General features: G+C 38.4%; 1 long non-coding RNA gene across 1 annotated transcript in view; it reads left to right on the top strand.

The window, feature by feature from the left end:
- LOC144303771 (uncharacterized) overlaps window positions 1–9729 on the top strand; it is a 32703-nt gene extending 22974 nt beyond the window's left edge. The window contains exons 2-4 of the long non-coding RNA XR_013370757.1: window positions 2267–2407; window positions 6536–6662; window positions 9584–9729. This is a non-coding gene — a long non-coding RNA (uncharacterized LOC144303771). The remainder of the gene's footprint in view (window positions 1–2266; window positions 2408–6535; window positions 6663–9583) is intronic.
- Window positions 9730–24120: the final 14391 nt, after the last annotated feature.

Genomic DNA, 24120 nt, shown 5'->3' with positions numbered 1-24120 from the left:
ATGCTTAACTGAATGAACTCACCCAGATGCTTCTTAACATGTGCTTTTAAAAGAAAAAGGAAGACAAAAAGAAGTCATTTTTTTTTTACCTCAAAATTCAGAAGGATTGTGTATTTTGAAATGATTTACTACTAGAACCAGGAGAATGTTTTGGGAAACTTTCTGGTAAAATTACTAAAATGCCAGAAAAGATGTCTTTGTGAAGTTGCAACATAAATCTGAAGAAGAGAATACAAATTAGTTTAAAGAGATAGCAGTATAAAATGTGCTGGAAATATGTGATAAACATAAAATCATCTGCCTGAGATGAGGAAATTGTCGAGAAAATGAGAAATCCAGTAGAATTAAAATCAATAATGTAGTCAACAAAAGTAGACTTGATTTAACAGGAAATTTAATCAATGATATAAAAGAATGTCTTGAAAAAATTTTCCTAGAATGTAAAGGCAGAAAAAAAACTATGAAAGAAAAGATGATAGGTACAAAGGATAGAGAACAATGATCCATACTAAAAATTATAGGTTTTCAGAATGTGAGGGTGATCTGGCTGCAACATCTGTCACCTCACTGATCACCAAGGTTGGTTTGGCTGATCTGGCTGGCTAAGCAGGTGTCCTGGTCCTCCCTCACTGCTCCATGTGTTCACCCTTCCGAAAACTGTGTGCTCAGTCTAACACTAAGACCTTCCATGATAGAGGGCCATTTTTTGGTCATGGGTATAGGAGTAGCTGTGTTTTCCCACCAGAACTTCCAACAAACTCTTGAGGTCTATTTGTAGGAGAATGTGGGTGGTCAAGCTTCCAAGACTCCAGACACATCCAGATGAGGTCTTGTGTATGGCAGTCTGCCTCTTTAAAAATAAGAAAAAAGAAAAAAAAAAAACATAGGTTTTCAGAGTTTTAAATCAGAGAAGTATTTATCAAAGATTAAAATTGGAAAAACCAACCAACCAATCAACCAACCAATGCTTTTCTGAGCACAAAAAGAGACATCCTAATGCTTATTGGTTTTTAAGACTTACCAAGTGGGACGCCTGGGTGGTTCAGCAGTTGAGCCTATGCCTTTGGCTCAGCGCATAATCCTTGGTATGGGGATCGAGTCCCATATCAGGCTCCCTGTGAGGAGCCTACTTCTGTCTCTGCCTGTGTCTCTGCCTCTCTCTCTGTGTATCTCTCATGAATAAATAAATAAAATCTTTAAAAAAAAATAAAAGACTTACCATGTGGGCGCCTGGGTGGCCAATCAGTTAAGTGTCCAACTCTTGATTTCAGCTCAGGTCATGATCTCAGGGTCTTGAGATCAAGCCCTGTGTGGGACCCCACACTGGGTTTGGAGCCTGCTTAAGATTCTCTCCCTCTCCTTCTGCTCCTCTTTGCTTTCTCTCCCTCTCTAAAAAAAATAAAATAAAATACTTACCATGTTACAAAGAAAATTAATGGAGGGAGAGGCATATCTTAGCAAAAATTTCCATTTTAAGGATAAAGCAAAATAATTTTTAAAAATTTTAGATAAAAAAAAAATAAAAAAAAATAAAAATTTTAGATATAATCATTTTGAAATAAAACATGTTACTTTTAAAACAAAAGTCAACAGATTTGAGAATTTTCTTTCAGAGTAGTAAATATCAGTTTATAAGGTTATCTTTTCTACAGAATTTTGAATGTATAAAACTGTTGTCCAAGAATTCTAAATCCACTCAAGTTTTTGTTTATCTGCAAAGGCAACACAAGGACACACACACACACACACACACACACACACACATATATAAAATGGCTCAGAAAACACACTGTCTGAATGCTTTTTATTTTAGAAAACCTACACAAAGACATATTTCAGATGACTGTGAGGTTAATCAAAATGTTAATCACATGTTGAAGTGTTTATACATACACATACACACACACACACATATGGACTTATAGGGTACGTTGAAATAATTCAAACATAAAAGTAAGTGCATTAGGGTTCTCCAGAGAAACAAAGCCAATTGAAGATTATATATATAAAATAATATATATAATGAAAAACTGGTTGTGCAATTATGAAGGCAGAGGAGTCCTAAGATCTGTAGTCAGTAAGCTGGAGATCCAGGAGAGCCATGGTATAGTTTCAGTCTACTACATCTAAAGACCTGAGAAATAGGAGGGCTGATGCTGTAAGTGCTAGTCCAGTCCTAACATAGGAGACGACTGATATCCCAACTTGAAGACAGCCCGGCAATGAGAATAAATTCTCCCTTAATCAATCTTTTTCTTTTATTCAGGTCTTCAGTGGATTGGATGAGGCTGACCTGCATCGGTGAGGGCACTCTGGTTTACTTACTCTACTGAATCAAATGTTAATTTCATCCAGAAACACCCATTCCAGACCCACCTATGATAGTGCTCCTCAAACACATCATTATGTGAGTACTTTGTGATCTAGTCACCTTAACCCATAAAATTAACCATCACGCTAGATTGTAATACTTTGTTGTGGGTTTGGTTATAAAAAGTGAATGCAGATGTCAGAAATTGTTCTTTGAAAAGAATAATCTTAAAATTATATATAAAACTAAGTCACAATAAAGTGGGCCTAAATGTCCAGATACTATGAATGAAGATAATGAATCACTGTGAAGAGTGCTAACTGGGAGAAAGTAAGAAGATAGCATATTACGTTTTAAAAAAGTCTTACGTGAAAGTCAGCAAAAATTAGAAAAGAATAATTTTTAAATTATAGCAATATAACTTAAACAGGACTGAAATCTTCCAAATCTGTAGAAGATAAAATCAACCCAAATAGCAATGACAGAAAACAGAGGAAGTGACATAAAAGCCTGGCAAAAGGAAGAAAAGAAAGCACAACCAAAGATAGTAAAATAAGATGAAACATATCAATTCTGATAATAAATTTAACTGGGTTATGCTTCCTAACTAAAATAGAGTTTTGGGGGATGCCTGGGTGGCTCAGCAGTTGAGCATCTGCCTTTGGCTCAGGGCATGATCCTCATCTGGGGACTGAGTCCCGCATTGGGCTTCCTGAAGGAAGCCTGCTTCTCTCTGTCTGTGTTTCGGCCTCTCTATGTCTCTCATGAATAAATAAATAAAATCTAAAAAAAATTAATTAAAAAATGAAACAAAGTTTTGTCAAATAAAGAGGTTGAGAAACAGTATCTCTGGGCTATTTTCAAGGGGCACTTCTAAAAAAACCCCAAATTTTAAATATAAGAGATTGAACAAAGATTCATAAGGTAAATTGAAAAAAGAGATGTGATTAATGATTTCAAACAAAATACATGTTAAGGGTTAAAATATTAAAAGGCTACAAAAACAAAACAAAACAAAGCTACAGAGGTAATTTCTCTCATGCACACAACATTACACAATCAAGTTATAACAATCATAAATTCTTATACACTGAGTAAAATAGTATTCAACAACGGAGCGAAAAACCATTAGGAGGAAAAAAAAATGAACACAATCCTATAGTTGCAGGAAAATTTAACATTCACATCTTGGGCTTTGAAGAACAGAGTGGGCATCTATTTTCTTCTGTTCCACATCACTTCTTTGGAGAACTGCCTCTGCCAACCCATCAGAATATTTTGGTGGGTTCAGGGCAAGAGGCTGCTGCATTGTGACTATACAGGACTGGGTGAGTTTAGCAGATGCTTGATGCCCCACTCAGATTTCTTTGGATCCCTTTTGACAAGTTTTGTGAGTCCATACCCAGCTTGTTTGTTAGCTGAGCTCCTTAGAGGCTGGCATTTGGGTGCTGGGTCTGCTTTGGCCTGGTCTCTTTCCCTGAGGACAAACTTGGAGGTATAACTTAGACTCTGGAGCTCCCTTATTTGGCTTTGGGAATTGTAAGCTTCTTTTCCTTCCTCTTGGGCTGTCCCTACTCCTTTACCATTTTCTCCTAGAAGCTGGTCCTAATAAATCACTCTCAGTGGATTTCCTGACTCAAGATCTGCTCATGTGAAGCCTGACTAGAGATGGCAGGTGACCCAAATGGATCAATTAGGTTGGTTTGTCTTTCTAACCCAAGGATTGGCCCGAGATGGACAATTTACTGAAACTGGGTCAATCAGGATCTTTTATCTGGTCTTGGAATAGTGCTGGGAAAAAGGAAGAATGTCTTTAGAAATCCCTGTGATTACAACGTGCAAGCACCACATAAATCTGGCTTTTCCAGGAGCTATGTCATTGCTGAATAGACAGAGCCTGAGTGAGGAATGAATTCAGGGAAACAAGACTAAGAGAATAAGAAAGACAGTACCAGTTCCATCATTTGAACCCTGAGATCCAGCCTTTGCTGAAGAAGTTTGTACTTCGGAAATTTGAGTTGTATTATTTCACTAGTTCTTGTAATGAATTGCCCTGTTTGAATTGGGTTTGTTATTTGCAATGAAAAGATCCCTAACAACGTAGCAGTTCAAGCAGGAAAAAATAGGTTTCGGAGAGTTTGAATAATAAAAGTAATAATGGATTTGGAAAGGAGATGTACTGTACTTCTTTTTAAAATAGTATATGGGGTGCCTGGGTGGCTCAGGTGGCTAAGCTTCTGACCCTGATCTCAGATCAGGTTTTAATCTTAGGGTTGTAAGTTCAAGCCCTGGGTTGGGCTCCACAGTAGGCATGGAGCCAACTTATAAAATAAAATTTAAAAAATAAAATAAAATAAGCAGTATACTAGCTACAAAAAGAACCTCATTTTATTACTCAAAACATAACTTTCAAAGAACACATTCTTTTAAATGTAACATCCTAGAAATTAATTGTAAAAGGTTAAAGAAATACAAAGACTCATAGAGAAATTTAAAAATCTTTCTCCTGGGATGCCTGGGTGACTCAGTGGTTGAGTGTCTGCCTTTGCCGCAGGGCGTGATCCCCAGATCCTGGGATCAAGTCCTGCATCAGGCTCCCTGCAGGGAGCTTGCTTCTCCCTCTGCCTGTGTCTCTGCCTCTGTCTTTGTGTCTCTCATGAATAAACAAATAAAATCTTAAAAAAACAAAATCTTTCTCCCATAACCTTAGGATAAAAAAGAGAATCTAAAGTTAATAAAAATGAAAACGTTAGTACTATGGGGATAATAATTTTAGAGACAATTCTCCATCTGACCCATATTTCTTTTTATTCCCCGTCATTGTTTCAACATTCAAGCATCTAGGCCAATCTGTACTCCTTGGCTCAGGAAAGGGATGTGACAGGGTAAAATGAAATAATAATTTATTTCTTATAGTTATGTAATCTGTCTTTTAAAAGTGTAGGGTCTTTAGGGAAATACTGCGATTTGGAGAAAATGTTTGAGCACTGGTGGTAGGATATTTTCTGCTACTCCACTGAATACAGAAAGATTCCTAAAGCTGGAAGGAGAGGACATCATCACTGGAAGTTCTGTATAGGGTCCTTGTATCCTGTCTTATTAACAGAGCTTTAAGAAATGGCATCTGCCCAGAGAAGGAAAGACAGGCCACCTTAGAGTGGCATCATGTCTCATTGTCACCTAGTTTGGATTGATGATGTCCAAGCCCTGAGGAATAGACTTGATGAGGAACATCTCAGCTGGTGCCTATATGGATGGTCAACCCGAAGAGCAAATGTCCTGCCTTTCTATATAAACAACGTTAAAGGGGCGAAGGGAGGAGTCAGGCTCACTTTGACTGGCTCCTGGTGGAATGGGATCTTGATGTAGATCTTGAGTTGATTTGTAGAAGAATAACGTAAGTTTTATTCCTGATGCTTTTGAGTTTGTGACTAGAATTTAAAGTCATCACACTTTCTATTAACCCTTGTGGATATGGTCAAAGGAGCTTGGGTAATCAGAACTTTGCTTCTTTAACTCCAATTCTCTCACCTCAAATGGAGACTTTGTTCATGTAACTGAGGTTCATTGAGCTAGTTTAACACTTTTTTAGAAATATGCCAATTTCAACTTCAATTTTTTTGGCTTTTGTATTCAATTTAGTAACCACATTATAATAATATTTACAATATAATTTATAATATAATCTGGCTTTTTTTTTTCTTTAAAGATTTTATTTATTTATTCATGAGAGACACAGAGAGAGACAGACAGACACAGGCAGAGGGAGAAGCAGGCTCCATGCAGGAAGCCCGACGTGGGACTAGATTCCAGGACCCCAGGATCACGCCCCGAGCAGAAGGCAGACAGGCTCAACCGCTGAGCCACCCAGAATTCCCTCCTTCTGTCTTTCTTTCTCTCTTTTCGCCGGGATCCAGAAGAACTTTCATTTTTCTGATGTAAAACTGTATGATGTGACTGACTTGCAAGGGTATTTATCATCTTGCTACAAAATTCTGTTTGGATGAAACAGTTGATATTACCCTGGTTCTTCTGTTTGTATTTCTCCTAACCCAGGAAAATAGTTACTTAGGGAAGACTAAGGTGGAAGTCCCGTGTCTCCAAAAGTAAAGAGAAAGGCACATTGATAATTCAAAAATGCAAATTCCCTTTTACTGAAATTATACATTGAAATGTGCAAATACACTTTATTGTGAATATATGTATTTTTATACTCCACTTTAGGTCCCACTCCTTCACTTGTGGTCTAGGCTGTGGTGGAGACATTAGACAACTTTATGTCCATGGATTTGGAGAATGTGCATATGTTGTGCTACCACATCTTAAAGATAGTTGAAGTATGAAATGTAAGGTGAGTTGAAATTATGTTCCCATCTCCTTCCAGACTGTTTTTGGTTAGACAGCGGAAGCATTTGCTATATGGTGCCTCCCTTCACACTATTTTAGTGAAAAATTTACCCCAAATTTGGCTTAGGGCCTTCTAAGTTTACTGAACTATTTCAAGTTTAAAAACAAAACTAACTGGGGCACCCAGGTGGCTCAGAGGTTGAGTGACTGCCTTTGGCTCAGGTTGTGACCCTGGTGTCCTGTGTTACAGGATGAGTCCCTCATCAGGCTCCCCATAGGGAGCCTGCTTCTCCCTCTGCCTGTGTCTCCGCCTCTCTTTGTGTGTCTCTTATGAATAAATAAAAAAATCTTAAAACAAAACAAAATAAAAAACCAACTATATTCATGTTTTTTGTTTTTTTTAAAAGGTTTTATTTATTTATTCATGAGAGACACACACAGAGAGAGAGAGAGAGAGAGAGAGAGAGGCAGAGACACAGGCAGAGGGAGAAGTAGGCTCCATGCAGGGAACCTGATGCGAGACTCGATCCCGGGACTCAATCCTGGGACTCCATCCTGGGACTCCAGGATCAGGCCCTGGGCTGAAGGCAGGCGCTAAACCACTGAGCCACCCAGGGATCCCCTATTCATGGGTATGTTAATGAAAAGTTGGAAAGAAGCATATTAGGGGAAATTGAACCTGCCTCCTAAAGTCCTGAAAAATTTTCTCTTTAATTTTCTTCTTGCCCACAAAACAAAGAAGTACTTTCCCCCCTGTAATTTCTCTGTGATATAGCAGAGTTTCCTTGTACTTTTGTTGTCACAAAAATGCATTAGTCCATTTCATCTCTTTTCCTCTTCCACAAATACTTGTGCCACTCTAAGCATTTTCTCCTCTTTTTAAACTACACAGGTACGTAGATGTTAGTATTGTCTCTTTTTAAGCTTGCTATAGTTAAGTGTATGCCAGGCTCAGCCAGAGAGAATCTCATGGAAAGGCCTTTTCAAGTAAGAAAGCATGTAACTGGCTGTATGCAATTCACATTCACATGATTAGTAATGTAACCTTTTTTCCTGAAAAGAAGGAAGACTTCAAAACCAAATACTTTAAATTACATATGTATATGTAATTTTTAATTATGTATTACAAATATATATGTAATTATATATATATATAATTTGGATATATGGATATATCTGTGAATATATCATGGATATAGATAGAGCCACAAATATTTTGAAATAACATGTTTTAAAATTTTTTATTTAAGTTCAATTTAATTAACATATACTATATTAGTTTCAGAGGTAGAATTTAGTAATTCTTCAGTTGTATATGGCACCCGTGGTCATTGCATCAAATTCCCTCTTTAATGCCCATCCCCCAGTTAGCCCACTGCCCCCTCCAGTAATCCTGTTTGTTTCCCAGAGTTAAGGGTCTCTTATGGTTTTCCTCCTTTCTGTTTTTATCTTATTTTTCTTTCCCTTCCCTGATGTTCATCTGTTTCTTAAATTTCACATATCAGTGAAATTATATGGTTCAAAATAACATTTTTAACATTTAACAATATAAATCTTCATCGAATTCTTTAAATTTTCTCATCTATTATATAAAAATGTTATGTTATCTATATGCTTCTCTGCTAGCTCTAAATTTCCCTTTTGAGCCTTAGTAAAGTAGAATTTGGTGGATTTTTAAAAAGCAGTTTGGGTCACAAACTTGCACATTTTTTTTTCTGGGAAATAATTTATAACAATTAGCATGTCTATTCTTTAGAATTTTGAGTCATTCCAAACTGCGCATGAGTCATTGCTTGTTCATTTTTAGTTCACTCTGGACGAAAAATTCACAAGATACAAGATGATGTCTAGGGAGACATCATCCTAGAATATATTTTAGTCTTCAAAGATTTGAGCTCTGTTTCCGATAATAAGAATATTATACATTAATGATGAAGTAGAATTTTGTAGGAAAAGAATAGATGGGCTTTTAATCAACATAACTTGAAGTCTTTTTTTTTTTTTTTAAGGTTTTATTTATTTATTCATGAGAGACACACAGAGAGAGGCAGAGACACAGGGAGAGGGAGAAGCGGGCTCCATGCAGGGACCCTGATGTGGGACTCGATCCCAGGATTCCGGGGTCACACCCTGGGCCAAAGGCAGACGCTCAACCACTGAGCCATCAGGTGCCCCCACAATTTGAAGTCTTAACAGTGTATCTCAATGGGATATATACAGGCCACTTTTTTAAGTTAGGAAAGGATTTATTTTTTACAAATTATTCATGATTTAAAACGATGAGACATATGATGAGTATCTTTCTGTGCAAGAGCATAAATTAAGCCACTGATTCATGATAAGAAGGGAGACCTTTCAAATTGAACATCGATATGAAGCTGTGGCAACCAGAATAATTGTGTCTTATTGTTAGCTTGAAGCCTTGCTCAGAAAGAACAACTTTATTCCTGATTTCCTCTCTGCCAGGTTTGTCTGCTACTATTTCGCAGACATCCATGGCTATTATATTTTTTCAATGACTTTTCTGTGGGGAAAGTGTGAGAAGCGAAGACACAACTCCTAGGGATTGAGAAGTAGCTAGGAACTATGATCCGTAGTGCAAATCTTCTGCAATAGTGGGGATAGGTTAAAAAAAAGAATGAACATTTATTGAGTTTTCTTACTGTGTACTTGGCATCATGCCAAATTGACACCAATATAATGTATGAAGCAATTCATGAAGACAGTTGCAGAACTACCCTTTGGTCCTTGTCTCTCAATTAAATCTGTGCTCTCCTCGTGTCTCTCTTTCGATCCTTTGAAAATTGCAATAATTTCTTTTTCTTCTCACTAGCCAAGATTTTTGTCCTATGTCCCCAGGTTAATTTCACTTCAAGTACAAAATTAAGTTATAATATCGTCCCAATGCCTTTTCGATCTAAACAGACTGCTGCCACATTACCCTTATCACACTCTCTTACTCCCTGTGAATGGAATGTACCAGACCATTTTCTCTGAGAACCTCTGGTTGAATTACAATCACACAAGCTGCAATGAATGCTGCCATCTCCTGGTACCTTTTGAAGAGATGAAATCTGGTAAGCAAAGACTTCGCACTTGGTTCTCATGCTATTTGCCACTAACTACACTCCTCAGACATGGCCCTTCATGTATTTATTCTCTGCTTGCTTAGAGTCATCCATGTTGGGGTGCTTATGGGAAAACAAAAAGATCTTGGGTTGGGACATCTGTTCTCCTAGTATGTTCAACCTGATGGAACTTGAAAACCTAGTTGGTGACTCTATTTTACCATTTAATATGTATCAGGGATAGCACTCGATGCTCCTGAAAAAAAGTGAAATTTTTGATGAGTACAAGATTTACGCTGTTTATACTATACATAGAAGTTTGAGGTAGAAGCCATGACTTTAATTTGAAGCACTTGGCCATACCAAGCCAAAATTAACTGAAGATTTTCTTGCCATGTTACTATGCATATTTGCTTTAAATTTAATTGATATGCTCAATTAATTAATTCATAAGATTAATTGATTACTGCAATGCTTGCAATAATGTAGTTGCTAGTAAATTATGCCATGCATATGAAAAATTTAAAAATTTTATCACTAGTTAATTCAAAATAAGCCAACGCTGGTTCATTGGATTAAATTGCCACAGTGATTTTCAACATGTAAACAGTCTGGCTGAATTCCTAAAAATATGTCTGGAAAAAGTTAACACAAGGAACACATTAATTCATTTTGACCTGTGAATTAAGAAAGCTCATTTATTTATTGACTGATGAAAAGTCTTTCAGTCCATGTTCCTTTTGTTCTTTTTGGGGAACAGTCAAAAGTAGCTTTATCAAAGGCACCTAAACCTTAAAAAAATTTATTTTTAAAAAAATGAACTTATTAAACAGTAACATAAAGAAATATGTATGTAAAATAACTATTTTTCCAAACTAATTTCTCCAAAACAACATTCAATGCACTGAAGACATTATTTTACATTTTTGCATGTCTCTTTAATGCCTGGCTTAATGAACATGACTGAATTTTCATATCTACTTTTACTTTCAATCTGTTGAAATATGTTGTTTCTAAGGCACTTTTTGGTTTAGTTATTGTTGAATGCCTAATAACCACCACAAAGCCTAGCACATACTAAGCTCTGTAATGCTAATGAAATGAATAATTCCCAGCCTCTTCATTTGTAAAGGTTCCTGAATTCTTTATTATTTTTTAAAGATTTTATTTATTCATTCATGAGACACACACAGAGAGAGAGAGAGAAAAAGGGAGAGAGGCAGAGACATAGGCAGAGGGAGAAGCAGGCTCCTTGTTGGGGAGCCTGATGCGGGACTTGATCCTAGGACCACCACGGGATCATGCCTTGAGCCAAAGGCAGACACTCAAGGACTGAGCCACCCAGGTGGCCCAAGGTGCCTGAATTCTTTACATTAATTTATAAAATTCTCTTTAAACTTATCAATGGATATTGCCATTGCCATAAGCAGGGTCATACTCTTCAATTGTTACTGGTCAGAGTGTGTTTTGGGGGTCAGCAGTACTGGTATCACTCAGGAACTTATGAGAAAGGCTGAATGTCAGACTCCACCCCAGACCTACAGAATCAGAAGCTGCATTTTAACAAGATGCCCCAAGCAATTCCTGTACCTGTTAGAGTCTGAGAAGCACTGCTTTGAAGCATCTTTGCTGCCTTTATCATTTCTGTGTGGCTATAGAATTCATTCTTCCATAGCTTGCTGTTTTCCTAAATAAAATTCTTTTATGACTAGACTTTGCACTACTTTCTAATTGAGTGTATGCAAAATAAGTTTTCACATCTTTGTTTCTTTTCTAAGGGTGGTCAAGCTTAGAAACTGTGAATTCCTACTGCTGAGCTGTGAGTCAGGGGGCTTTCTATAAGGGAAACTCCCTTCTAGGACCATCTGATTAAAATTTTTAAATGATTGGACCAGTGGGTGGCTATGAAGATATTGCTGCTTATGTAGTTTTCTTCCATAAAAGAATGTTTGTTTAGTATGGTATAGACCTGGCACAAATTTAAGGGAAGACTTCCTGCTTCAAATTATTTTAACAGCTCCTGAAGGAGAAAGTAATCATCACAAGTCATTTAGGTCTTTTTCTTTTTCTTTTTCTTTAGGCTTTCTTCCCTGGCTGAGATTGGCTATGTGTAAATTTATGGAGGAGGTTGGGCCACCAATTTGTAAATTATTTGCTTTTCACTTAATTAACTCAACAACTTAGTTTTTATTAGAAAGGCAACTTTGGCTGATTTTTTTTTTTTTTAAGATTTTACTTATTTATTCATGAGAGACACAAAAAGAAAGGCAGAGACATAGGCAGAGGGAAAAGCAGGCTCCCTGCGGGAAGCCGGATGCGGGACTCAACCCCAGACTCCAGGATCATGCCCTGGAAGGCAGATGCTCAACCACTGAGCCACCCAGGTGCCCAACTTCATCTGATTTTAATCTGCCTGAAGTTACTAAGATTTTTAGTATAGTAAAGCACTTACAGTAGTTGTTCTTTTACTTTTCAATGTAATGAGATGCTTCTCTTAAGTTTATACATTTAAAGTCAGCTCCAGTAGACAAAGTAAGCTGTACCAGTGCCAGCTGCAGTTTGCCTGGGGCCAGGCCATCTTTTTCCTGATAAGAGGTCTGTATGCAAGTCTGGAAACCTGTGGCAAGAGAAAGAAAACATATTTAGAAAAAATGAACTGCTAACACATGTGCAGGTCTCTTCCTGGTACTTAATCACTCTTTGTAGAAATGATCCGTGTACTAGTAGGTGGTTAAGGATCCTGGAAAGAGCCTGGGACTTTAGAGTCAGACAGATCCAAGCCTGGTGGGACATCGTGGGTCTTCTCAGAAAAAAAAAAATTTTTTTTTAAGTTAACAGTGGTAGGTTTGAGCTGTGGTTTAATGGTGTTAAAAAACAAAATTTAGAGATGCCTGGGCGGCTCAGTGGTTGAGCATCTGCCTTTGGCTCAGGGCGTGGTCCCGGAGACCCAGGATCTAATTCCGGATCGAGCTCCCTGAAAAAAACAAAATTCAGTCGAGTAAATTTGAAGTCTAATTGGCTTTATTAAATAATATGTGAATTGGGCAGCATCCCCTCTAGTAGGTAGAGGGGAAGTTCTGGAAGGAGTTGTACAAAATGGAAGATTTTTAATAGAAAAGAGGTGTGGCAAGAAAATTCCTAGCAGAAGAAAAGGATTGTCTTGCAAGTGCTCAATGTAGGTGAGCGCATGAATGAAATAGTGTCTAGGTGCTTGCTAACAGTTCAGGCACCACCCACTCATGTTTTCTCACTTAATCCTGGCAATACCCTTATGATGCAGCAATAATTGACTCAATTGTTCCAGACAATGTTCTAGACTCTTTATGTGTATTAACTCATCTGTTGCTTGTAACAATTGTTTGATTCTTGAAAATAGGTACTACTGTTATAATTTTCATTCACAAATAAGGAAATTAAAGCACAAAAGGGTGAAATAAATTGCTCAAGCAATGTTCGTAGAGAATCAATTTCTACTGATTGATTTTGAACCAGTTTGACTCCAATGTCCGTGCTCTCAACTACCATGATAAAGTTGTTCATCAATTTTCCCATTTTGTGAGTGAGCAAGTTGAGTGTGAGTTTCGTTAGAATCACACATCTATAAATTGCTAAAGCAGGGAATTGAGTGTGAGTTGCCCACCTATAGGCTAGGGTTCTTTCCATTACAGCACATTTCTAGACATTTCATTATGACCCCAGAGGCAGAGATTTCCAAGAAGAACCTATTTAAATCTCCATTGCCAAAAAGGCCAAGAAGATTCACCATCTGCAGCATAGTCAAAGCAAAATAAAGCTTTCCTGCATTTCAACAAAGCCCCTGTTATGTATAAATCTGTAATATTCTTTGTGGCTCCAGTCAACGCATTTTTAAAAAAAAAAATAGAAAGATGTTGTAGAAGGTCCAAGAACTACCTGGAAAAAGGATGATGGAATTGCTGTGTATGGGCATCTTAGCAAATGAGGATGCTTCAGTCTAGGAGAACAAACCTGACCATGTGTAACATTTAAGAATTACAAAATGTACGACCAACTTTTAAAACAAATGACAAAATACTATTGAAGCTTGAATAATTTAAGTCTTGAGAGTTTAGTCTAAATAAAAAGTTTCAGGTATTGGATTATTCTACACTAATAGAAGTAACTAGACCAATTGGGATAAATACATGAATGTGTGTTTTTAAAGGTTTGATCAGTTAAGGGACACATATCCCTAATGTGTAATTGAGGAAATTTGGCGTTATTATTTATCTCTTATTCTTGAGACATCCAAGAGCTTGGTGGCAGGAACCAGAGAGGCCTAGGTTTGAGTCTTAGTTCTGCCTCTTGTTATATGACCCTGGGCAAAATTCTTAACCTCTTAGTTCATCAGTTTTCTCATCTGTACAATGGGACACTGGTGATCCTCACTTTGAATTAATTTTGAATTGAATTATACTCATTGAATTTAAACACATGAAAAGTGTAAAAAACAGAGATTGGTACATTGCCAGGGCTCAGTGATTGTTGGCTAACATTATTAGCCATTGTCAATGCACAAGATGGCATGAACTACTTGTCTTTTGTCCCAGTCAGACTAGTCTCGGTTTTAGGAAGATAATGCAGAAGTATCTCAGTAAAAAACAAGATCTTTTGTTCTTCCATACACAAAAGTTTCATGTGAAACCCTCTAGTGATATGTGAGGTTTGTCTGTGGAGGGTAGAGTCCATGTCCTAACTGTTTCCAACTGTTTGCATATTGTCTTGGAGCTCTGAAGATCTTAAATCTGACAAGGATACTAAGAGTTTTCTTATTAAACCTGCATCTTCTGTGTTGCTTCAACTTGACTACATATTAGGCATGTGGGAAGGATGCTGAATGAAGAGAATGACTGGGTAAATACCTACTGAATGGTTCAGTGATTGGGGAGAAAACTCCCATGAACAATGAATTCTGGCCAAGATGTTACCTTGTTCTTGATTGAGTCAGAAAGAAAAAAGTCATGCAGAATATGAATGCTAGGAAGCTAATCCTCCTGTGTGTGGCAGTGGTCTAGGTTTTAGTGGAACAAGTGGTTAGAAATTAGAAACCATCTTATCTGAAATAATTTCCAGTGTACACTTATAAGAATGTGTGACCTCTGTTATATGCTTGTTGGCCACAATTCCAAAAAAAGCTTCAAAAGCACTGCCAGTTTAGTGAGGGAAACATTCAATTTTGTTAATAAAACAAAGATTGTGCTTAGATATTTTTCTTTTCCAGGATGACTAAAGAATTTTAGATATTTACATATATTAAGAATTAGTCAAAAGGAAATGCTGTTAAAAAACTGGAGAAACTTTTACACTCATGCATTTGTAATGTAAGCAGTTTCATTTTTTTCAAAGAGCCATTGATACTTTGTAACAAGAACCATAAAAAATTTCATGCATGTCTCCTGGAATCCATTATTGGGAATTTTAAAAAAGATTTTATTTATTTATTCATGAGAGACACACAGAGAGAGGCAGAGACATAGGCAGAGGAACCTGATGTGGGACTTGATCCCAGGACCCCAGGGATCACAATCTGAGCCAAAGGCAGATGCTCAACCACTGGGCCACCCAGGTGCCCCGGGAATTTGTTTTAATCAAGTAATTGTCTTTCTGTCTTTTGATAAAGACTCTCTTTGATCAAACGTTAGTAAGGCTCCTCTGAGCATTCTTTTCAACTAAGACCTTAACCTTGGCCTTCCTTGTCTGTCTTGTCCTAGCTGGGCCTGCATTAGATTACTTTAGCAAGAATTGCCCCACCCTTGATATCTGATCAAGTTCCTTATCCCCACCTTCAAAGTCTAAGTCCTTGGTTGGCTTTAGCAAGATTCATGTGAAGTCAGTTTAACAAGAATCCCCCCCATCTCTGATGGCTCCTCTTGCTGATTTCCCATCCACTGACCTCCTCATTTTGCTTCTTGGCTCTACATTCCCATTTGTCCTTGCTGTATTTGGAATTTAGCCTAATCTTTCCTTCTTATTGCAGTACTTTTATTGTAATAGCATAATATAATATAATACTCTATTATAATAGAGTGAACAAATTCTTTACTATTTTAACATGTATCAGAATAATTTGTTTTTAACTGATTCACTCTATCATCTATCTATGTATCTATCTATGTATCTACCTACCTATCATCATCATCATCTATCTTGTTAGAGTAGAGAATTGGAAACAGCCTTAATATTTAATAGTAGTGGGTTGACTAAATAAATTCAAAAACAAAATCTTTGCAACAGCATGCTGGCATTAATAAATAAATAATTGCCAACACTCATAGAATACCATTGTTCACACTGAATTAAGTGCTTTATCTGCTGGCCTCCAAAAGAAATTACAAGTCACCAGGAACCTAAAGCAGCAGTGCTGCTCTTCATCTTGCATCCTTTGCTTCATTATTCTCTTCAGCAGCAGCTTCCTCGTCTCCTCAGATCTTAGAGCAGAAAACATGGCCGCTGCCCAGCTGCTCACGTTTTTAGAAAGGAGCAGACCCTTCGCCTTTCCCATCCAGAAGGGAGCAATATCAGAAGAAACAATTCTGCCCTTTTTTCTATTCCTGTGGCATGTTCCTGCTCATAGGAGGAGGACTAGACTATATTACTGGTGACATGGAACCATGACTGGTATACAATTGAGTTTTCTTTCTTTCTTTTTTTTTAATAATAAATTTATTTTTTATTGGTGTTCAATTTACCAACATACAGAATAACACCCAGTGCTCATCCCGTCAAGTGCCCCCCTCAGCGCCCGTCACCCATTCACCCCCACCCCCGCCCCCCTCACCTTCCACCACCCCTAGTTCATTTCCCAGAGTTAGGAGTCTTCATGTTCTGTCTCCCTTTCTGATATTTCCCACACCTTTCTTCTCCCTTCCCTTATATTCTCTTTCACTATTATTTATATTCCCCAAATGAATGAGAACATATAATGTTTGTCCTTCTCCGACTGACTTACTTCACTCAACAAAATACCCTCCAGTTCCATCCACGTTGAAGCAAATGGTGGGTATTTGTCATTTCTAATGGCTGAGGAATATTCCATTGTATACATAGACCACATCTTCTTTATCCATTCATCTTTTGATGGACACCGAGGCTCCTTCCACAGTTTGGCTATTGTGGACATTGCTGCTAGAAACATCGGGGTGCAGGTGTCCCGGCGTTTCACTGCATCTGTATCTTTGGGGTAAATCCCCAGGAGTGCAATTGCTGGGTCGTAGGGCAGATCTATTTTTAACTCTTTGAGGAACCTCCACACAGTTTTCCAGAGTGGCTGCACCAGTTCACATTCCCACCAACAGTGTAAGAGGGTTCCCTTTTCTCTGCATCTTCTCCAACATTTGTGGTTTCCTGCCTTGTTAATTTTCCCCTTTCTCACTGGTGTGAGGTGGGATCTCATTGTGGTTTGGATTTGTATTTCCCTGATGGCAAGTGATGCAGAGCATTTTCTCATGTGCCTGTTGGCCATGTCTATGTCTTCCTCTGTGAGATTTCTGTTCATGTCTTTTGCCCATTTCACGATTGGATTGTTTGTTTCTTTGCTGTTGAGTTTAATAAGTTCTTTATAGATCTTGGAAACTAGCCCTTTATCTGATACGTCTTTTGCAAATCTCTTCTCCCATTCTGTAGGTTGTCTTTTAGTTTTGTTGACTGTATCCTTTGCTGTGCAAAAGCTTCTTATCTTGATGAAGTCCCAATAGTTCATTTTTGCTTTTGTTTCTTTTGCCTTCGTGGATGTATCTTGCAAGAAGTTACTGTGGCCGAGTTCAATAAGGGTGTTGCCTGTCTTCTTCTCTAGGATTTTGATGGAATCTTGTTTCATATTTAGATCTTTCATCCATTTTGAGTTTATCTTTGTGTATGGTGAAAGAGAGTGGTCTAGTTTCATTCTTCTGCATGTGGATGTCCAATTTTCCCAGCACCATTTATTGAAGAGACTGTCTTTCTTCCAGTGGATAGACTTTCCTCCTTTATTGATTATTAGTTGACCATAAAGTTCAGGGTCCACTTCTGGGTTCTCTATTCTGTTCCATTGATCTATGTGTCTGTTTTTGTGCCAGTACCACACTGTCTTGATGACCACAGCTTTGTAGTACAACCTGAAATCTGGCATTGTGATGCCCCCAGATATGGTTTTCTTTTTTAAAATTCCCCTGGCTATTCGGGGTCTTTTCTGATTCCACACAAATCTTAAAATAAGTTGTTCTAACTCTCTGAAGAAAGTCCATGGTATTTTGATAGGGATTGCATTAAACGTGTAAATTGCCCTGGGTAACATTGACATTTTCACAATATTAATTCTGCCAATCCATGAGCATGGAATATTTTTCCATCTCTTTGTGTCTTCCTCGATTTCTTTCAGAAGTGTTCTATAGTTTTTAGGGTATAGATCCTTTACCTCTTTGGTTAGGTTTATTCCTAGGTATCTTATGCTTTTGGGTGCAATCGTAAATGGGATTGACTCCTTAATTTCTCTTTCTTCAGTCTCATTGTTAGTGTATAGAAATGCCACTGATTTCTGGGCATTGATTTTGTATCCTGCCACGCTACCAAATAGCTGTATGAGTTCTAGCAATATTGGGGTGGAGGCTTTTGGGTTTTTTATGTAGAGTATCATGTCATCGGCAAAGAGAGAGAGTTTGACTTCTTCTTTGCCAATTTGAATGCCTTTAATGTCTTTTTGTTGTCTGATTGCTGAGGCTAGGACTTCCAGTACTATGTTGAATAGCAGTGGTGAGAGTGGACATCCCTGTCTTGTTCCTGATCTTAGGGGAAAGGCTCCCAGTGCTTCCCCATTGAGAATGATATTTGCTGTGGGCTTTTCGTAGATGGCTTTTAAGAGGTCGAGGAATGGGGATCCCTGGGTGGCGCAGCGGTTTGGCGCCTGCCTTTGGCCCAGGGCGTGGTCCTGGAGACCCAGGATCGAATCCCAAGTCGGGCTCCCGGTGCAAGGAGCCTGCCTCTCCGTCTGCCTGTCTCTCTCTCTCTCTCTCTCTCTCTCTCTGTGTGACTATCATAAATAAAAAAAAAAATCAAAAAAGATGTCGAGGAATGTTCCCTCTATCCCTACACTCTGAAGAGTTTTGATCAGGAATGGATGCTGTATTTTGTCAAATGCTTTCTCTGCATCTAATGAGAGGATCATATGGTTCTTGGTTTTTCTCTTGCTGATATGATGAATCACATTGATTGTTTTACGAGTGTTGAACCAGCCTTGTGTCCCGGGGATAAATCCGACTTGGTCATGGTGAATAATTTTCTTAATGTATTGTTGGATACTATTGGCCAGTATCTTGTTGAGAATTTCTGCATCCATGTTCATCAGGGATATTGGTCTGTAATTCTCCTTTTTGGTGGGGTCTTTGTCTGGTTTTGGAATTAAGGTGATGCTGGCCTCATAGAATGAATTTGGAAGTACTCCATCTCTTTCTATCTTTCCAAACAGTTTTAGTAGAATAGGTATGATTTCTTCTTTAAACGTTTGATAGAATTCCCCAGGGAAGCCATCTGGCCCTGGGCTTTTGTGTCTTGGGAGGTTTTTGATGACTGCTTCAATTTCCTCCCTGGTTATTGGCCTGTTCAGGTTTTCTATTTCTTCCTGTTCCAGTTTTGGTAGTTTGTGGCTTTCCAGGAATGCGTCCATTTCTCCTAGATTGCCTAATTTATTGGCATATAGCTGTTCATAATATGTTTTTAAAATCGTTTGTATTTCCTTGGTGTTGGTAGTGATCTTTCCTTTCTCATTCATGATTTTATTAATTTGAGTCTTCTCTCTCTTCTTTTTAATAAGGCTGGCTAATGGTTTATCTATCTTATTAATTCTTTCAAAGAACCAACTCCTGGTTCTGTTGATCTGTTCCACAGTTCTTCTGGTCTCGATTTTGTTGAGTTCTGCTCGAATCTTTATTAACTCTCTTCTTCTGCTGGGTGTAGGATCTATTTGCTGTTTTTTCTCTAGCTCCTTTATGTGTAAGGTTAGCCTTTGTATTTGAGTTCTTTCCAGTTTTTGAATGGATGCTTGTATTGCGATGTATTTCCCCCTTAGGACTGCTTTTGCTACATCCCAAAGATTTTGAACGGTTGTATCTTCATTCTCATTAGTTTCCATGAATCTTTTTAATTCTTCCTTAATTTCCTGATTGACACTTTCATCTTTTAGCAGGATGGTCCTTAACCTCCACTGTTTGAGGTCCTTCCAAACTTCTTGTGATTTAGTTCTAATTTCAAGGCATTATGGTCTGAGAATATGCAGGGGACGATCCCAATCTTTTGGTATCAGTTCAGACCTGATTTGTGACCCAGTATGTGGTCTATTCTGGAGAAAGTTCCATGTGCACTTGAGACGAATGTGTATTCAGTTGAGTTTGGATGTACAGTTTTGTAGATATCTGTGAAATCCATCTGGTCCAGTGTATCATTTAAACCTCTCGTTTCTTTGGAGATGTTGTGCTTAGAAGACCTATCGAGTATAGAAAGAGCTAGATTGAAGTCACCAAGTATAAGTGTATTATTATCTAAGTATTTCTTCACTTTGGTTATTAATTGATTTACGTATTTGGCAGTTCCCACATTCGGGGCATATATATTGAGGATTGTTAAGTCCTCTTGTTGGATAGATCCTTTAAGTATGATATAGTGTCCCTCTTCATCTCTCACTACAGTCTTCGGGGTAAATTTTAGTTTATCTGATATAAGAATGGCTACCCCTGCTTTCTTTTGAGGACCATTCGAATGGTAAATGGTTCTCCAACCTTTTATTTTCAGGCTGTAGGTGACCTTCTGTCTAAAATGAGTCTCTTGTAGACAGCAAATAGATGGGTCCTGCTTTTTTATCCAGTCTGAAACCCTGTGCCTTTTGATGGGGTCATTAAGCCCGTTCACGTTCAGAGTTACTATTGAGGGATATGAATTTAGTGTCATCATGATATCTATTCAGTCCTTGTTTTTGTGGATTGTTCCACTGACCTTCTTCTTAAAGGGGAATTTTAAGAGTCCCCCTTAAAATTTCTTGCAGAGCTGGTTTGGAGGTCACATATTCTTTCAATTCCTGCCTGTCTTGGAAGCTCTTTATCTCTCCTTCCATTTTTTTTTTTTCTCCTTCCATTTTGAATGAGAGCCTTGCTGGATAAAGTATTCTTGGTTGCATGTTCTTCTCATTTAGGACCTGAATATATCCTGCCAGCCCTTTCTGGCCTGCCAGGTCTCTGTGGAGAGGTCTGCTGTTACCCTAATACTCCTCCCCATAAAAGTCAGGGATTTCTTGTCTCTTGCTGCTTTAAGGATCTCCTCTTTATTTTTGGAATTTGCAAGCTTAACTATTAGATGTTGAGGCATTGAACGGTTTTTATTGATTTTAGGGGGGGATCTCTCTATTTCCTGGATCTGAATGCCTATTTCCCTTCCCAGATTAGGAAAGTTTTCAGCCATGATTTGTTCAAATACATATTCTGGCCCTCTGTCCCTTTCGGCGCCCTCGGGAACCCCAATTAAACATAGGTTTTTCTTCCTCAGGCTGTTGTTTATTTCCCTTAATCTATCCTCATGGTCTTTTAATTGTTTGTCTCTTTTTTCCTCAGTTTCCCTCTTTGCCATCAACTTGTCTTCTATGTCACTCACTCGTTCTTCCACCTCGTTAACCCTCATCGTTAGGACTTCTAGTTTGGATTGCATCTCATTCAATTGATTTTTAATTTCTGCCTGATTAGATCTAAATTCTGCAGTCATGAAGTCTCTTGTGTCCTTTATGCTTTTTGTAGAGCCACCAGTAGCTGTATAATAGTGCTTCTGAATTGGCTTTCTGACATTGAATTGTTTTTGTTTTTGTTTTTTTTTTTGTTTTAAAGTGTATAATTTAGTGGCATTGAGTTCATTCACAATGTTGTACAACCACCACCACTATCGAGTTCCAAACATTTTCATCACTCAAGAAGAAAACCCCTTACCCAGTAATAGTCACTCTCCATTTCCCTTCCCCCTCAGCCCCTGGCAAACACCAATCTGCTTCCAGTCTCTGTGGCTTTGCCTATTCTGTGTATCTTATGTAAATGGAATCATACAATATGTGCTCTGTTGTGTCTGGCTTCTTTCACTCAGGATAATATTTTTGAGATTCATCCACATTGTAGACCATTGCTGTACCCTACTGTCCTCATTCTTTTTTTTTTTATTTTTATTTTTTTTAATTTATTTTTTATTGGTGTTCAATTTACTAACATACAGAATAACCCCCAGTGCCCGTCACCCATTCACTCCCACCCCCCAGCCTCCTCCCCTTCTACCACCCCTAGTTCATTTCCCAGAGTTAGCAGTCTTTACGTTCTGTCTCCCTTTCTGATATTTCCCACACATTTCTTCCCCCTTCCCTTATATTCCCTTTCACTATTATTTATATTCCCCAAATGAATGAGAACATATAATGTTTGTCCTTCTCCGACTGGCTTACTTCACTCAGCATAATACCCTCCAGTTCCATCCACGTTGAAGCAAATGGTGGGTATTTGTCATTTCTAATAGCTGAGTAATATTCCATTGTATACATAAACCACATCTTCTTTATCCATTTATCTTTCGTTGGACACCGAGGCTCCTTCCACAGTTTGGCTATCGTGGCCATTGCTGCTATAAACATCAGGGTGCAGGTGTCCCGGCGTTTCATTGCATTCTGACATTGAATTGTAATCCAGATTTTGTAACTCTGTGGGAGAGAGGAGTGTTTCTGATTCTTTCTTTTGAGGTGAGGTTTTCCTTCTAGTCATTTTGCTCAGTGCAGAATGGTCAAAAACAAGTTGTATTGGGAAAAGGAGAAAAAGAGACGAGAGAAAGGAAAGAAAAGAGAAAAAGAAAAAAGAAAAAAGGAAGAAAAAAAGAAAAAAAGAGAAAGAAAAAGAAAGAAAGGAAAAAAAGGGTGGGGGAAGCAATCAGAAATCAAAAAAAAAAAAAAAAAAAAAAAAAACCACGGGGGAGTATCTTCTGATTCTGTATACTTTAAGTCCCTTGACTTCCCTAGGAACTTGTCCGTCTAGCTGGTCTTCTGGGGGAGGGGCCTGTTGTGCTGATTTTCAGGTGTTAGCACTTGGGGGAGACACTTGAGTTTTCTTAACCAGCAGTGAGATCATGGCTTTAGAATGTGGGTAGCAATGTTTTGTCTCTGGTCTCTTATGGACCTCTGTTGACACTTGTCCTTTGTCTCCTGGAAGTAAGGAGGCCAGACAAATCATATCTGCAGCAGGCCGTTTGAGTTCTAAGCCTGCTAATGGGTGAGTAGATCAAGTGAAGCTGCTCTGTGGGGCCAGAGATCTCATTTCAGGAAGGGCCTCAGCTGAAAATTGTGTGCCCCATTATATTACCCAACTCTCTGCTTGGGGATTATTTGGTTTTACCTGACCTCTAATGCCTGGCCAGTACTTTGTTCTCTAACTGGATACTTTGAATATTTGTCAGATTTTAGAAACCAGAGGTAAGAAAGCAGTGGTGTGCCAGTAAACCGACTTTTGGTGGGGGAGGGGAAGAAAGGGCTGGATTTGTAGCAGTTGCTGATGTTTGTAATGTAAATGGTCCATCACGGTATATTTCCAGCTCCCAACAGGCTGCTGGACACAATTTCTGAGTGTTTAACTATCAGCCCTGTGAATGTGCTCTAGAACCACATGGGAAGGAGGACACCCATTAAGCTTCATCCTGTGTGATTTACCACAGTGAGGGAACAACTTTTTCTCATTCTGTTTCCCAAATTCTGGGGAAAATTCTTAGTGACCCAGCTTGTCTATCAGGCTTCTGTCCCTGTGGCCAAGGGACCATGACTACATAGTAGAAGTAAGCATGGTTGCTGGAAGTCTCTGCAATGGATCAGAGAGGCAATTGGGAGTCAGTGTGTGCTGGGATAACATCCCACTCTTAGTTTGGGTCTCTCCAAAGCAGAACTTGAGACAAAGGCTTATGTACTTAGGTATACTTAGTACATCTAAGTTTATCTTAGAAATAGGGTCCCATAAAGCCAAACTACAGAACCAATAGGGAAAGGGAGAAAGACAAAATAAAGATAAATTACTAAGTTTACAAATCTAACCCTTCTGCTAATATTGAGTTATAAAAGGGCAATCTCCTCAAATAATACATGATGAGAGATGAGCTGGGGTTGCCCCAGGCCATCACTGGAGCTTGAGAACAAATCCAGTGCAGATGAGGGGAGAGCTAAGAGAGGAGCACAAGCCAATCCATAACAAAGATCACATCATAATCACATTGTCTGTTAGTGTCTTCGCCAAGAAGTTGTTGCCTCCTTGAGGTCAGGGCTTATGCATTTTATTTAGCTTGTATCCCCACACCTAATAGAGCACCTGGCACAGGGTAGAAGTTCAGTACATGTTAGACTGAAGGAATAAA

Source organism: Canis aureus, chromosome 33 (assembly GCF_053574225.1).
Source record: "Canis aureus isolate CA01 chromosome 33, VMU_Caureus_v.1.0, whole genome shotgun sequence".
NCBI classification, from domain to species: domain Eukaryota; kingdom Metazoa; phylum Chordata; class Mammalia; order Carnivora; family Canidae; genus Canis; species Canis aureus.
The sequence above is the reverse complement of the archived record's forward strand: the minus strand, read 5'-3'. Positions and strand labels throughout refer to the sequence as shown.